Raw genomic sequence first — 2,420 nt, forward strand, 5'->3', positions numbered from 1 at the left:
TATCTTTTGGGCTTCTCTAAAATCAAGCCCGACTGTGGAAGTCATTATTTTGTTATTCTTGACCCTACCCCCACCCCCATCCTGGACAACAGACCAAGAGTCCTACAAACATAAAGATCCTGCAGGTGGAAATTTCAGGAAGTAGTGAAAGCTTTCTTCTCTGCCTTCAGCATGTACACAATCCGTGAACACATATTTTTTGAGTACTTGTTATATGTTTGGTACTGGTTTTAGCTCTGGACAAAGATTCTCTCCTTGACTTTCTTGTTCGTCTCTGCATTGTTCAGTGTTAGCAAGAATCCTACTAAGTCGGGTTAGCCATAATCCCCAGTCTTCCATATCTGATCACTCTTGATATCTAATCAGGTTCCTCATCCTCTACCAGGTCCCAAGTGATGTCTGATCACCCTGGTCTGCCTTCAGCAAGAGTCCTATTAGGTCAGTTTAGCCAGAATCTCCCCTTATTCCTGATGTTTCTTCTTAGTACTTTCCATCAATTGACCCCCTCCACACTCTTCTCCTTGGCTATAATTCCCACTTGCCCACGCAGTATTCAGAGTTGGGCTCAATCTCTTTCCCCACTGCAGTAGTCCCTACACCTGTTCCAACAATCTCCCTGAATAAAGTCTGCCTTATCACTCTTTAGCAGGTATCATTAAATAATTTTTTCTTTAGCAGGATATGATGGTCGGAAAAAGCAGAGTGGGCCTGTTCTCAAAGGGCTGATTGATAATCTATGACTTCTCAAACAAGGGGAGCACTCCCACCCACTCCCCAAATATGAGAAAGTGAATTTTGCCCAATTCCATCTCCATTTTCCTGGGTTTGTGCAGTGTTGGCAGCAAAGGAGAGAGACTGGCTGGAGACCAGCTGCCTAGCAAGGCCCTGCCAGGACTGGTGCAGAAGAGCAGGCATTTCTATTCCCAGAGCCTGGCTCCCAACCAGGGTGGCATCTGCTCAGAGTCTGAAGCCCAGCATACTTTAATTGTCCTGTGGCCTCGTGGCACTTTCAGCCTATCAATTGAATTTTTCTTTCTTTTTTTTTTTTAATTAAATTTTTTTCTTAAAAAGCAACTCTTGTGTTTATTGGTTTTCTGCCTTGGATTTGGCTCCTAGGATTTTTCTTAAAGATGGAACTACTCAGAGAACCAGATTTGGAGATCTCTCCTTCGCCAGGACCTGAGCAGGAGGGGCTGGTGACATAATAAGGAAAAGCTGGTCCAGTGTCTACTCCTACCACGCAATGTTCTACTGCTATACTGCATGGCACCAGACTTTTCTGAGCCCCTAAACAAGATGCTGGGGGCCGTCATCCCAGTCGGATGTCACTACCTTGCTGTGCGGCCATAGCTGAATCCCTTCCCTTTCTGGCCTGATAGTCTCTCTGCGTATTTTTTGGACAGGTGACATTCAGAACTGTAAAGGGATATTTTAAGCTCTGTAAAAATATAAGAAATTATGGGAGCTCTCTGTACTTCTCACTCAATTTTGCTGGAAACCTAAAAAGTATCTAAAAAATAAAGTCGATTAAAAAAACAAACAAAAATGTTAGCCCCTTTGGTGAACCCTAGGTAGAGAGCAGAGCCCTGAGTTCTAATAAAACCTCTGCTTCTCTCTGTGCAGCTTCAGGAAGTAGGGAAGCTTCTCTGAGCCTCAGTTGTCCTCTTCTATCCACTGTGGCTACTATGAGAATCCAATAAACAAATGGGTTTTTAGATGCTGAGTTAATTATAGAACAGTGTCCTTCTAGGAGGACTTCCTGTTAATATTTGTCACTTATTAAAGACACTGTACTGAAGGTCGAACATCCAGTCTCAAATTGGCAGAAACTTTGCAGCTCTTAAAAAACATTGGAAAGCCTTAGAGAAAGCTTGAACGGATGTCTCCGCAGACCAGCACATTAAAAACTGAGTAAGGGAGAGAGGCAGAGGAAGAGAGAGAGGAGGAGGAGAAACAGAAAAAAATAGGAGAGACAGAAAAATCGAAAGTAGAAGCAAAAGCAACAAAAGAGAAATAAGAAGGAAAAGAGGAAAAATAATTGTGGAAGGAAAAGCGGCCGCAACAGTAGTTTAAAAAAGCAGGAGCAGCAGCAGCTGCCGAAGTAGATGCTAAAGAAGCGGAAGCAGAAACGACAGAATCGAAGGAAGAGGAGGTAGGAGGAAGGAAGGAGGAAGAAGGGGAGGTAGCAGTAGTAGAAAGAGAAACAATAGGAGGAGAAAAAGTAGAAGCAGCAGAAGAGCAGGAAGAGGAAGCAGAAGCAGCACAAGCAGAGAAAAAGAAGTGCAAGTGAAAGAAGCAGAGGAGGAAGAAGAGGAAGGAGGGGAAGGAAGAAGAAGCAGGGGAGCGAAGAAGGGGAGGAGACATAGTGGAAGTGGTAGTAGAGGAAGGAGGAAAAGCAGCAGAAGGAGAAGCAGCGGCAG

Source organism: Pteropus alecto, unplaced genomic scaffold (genome assembly GCF_000325575.1).
Source record: "Pteropus alecto unplaced genomic scaffold, ASM32557v1 scaffold311, whole genome shotgun sequence".
Lineage (NCBI taxonomy): Eukaryota > Metazoa > Chordata > Mammalia > Chiroptera > Pteropodidae > Pteropus > Pteropus alecto.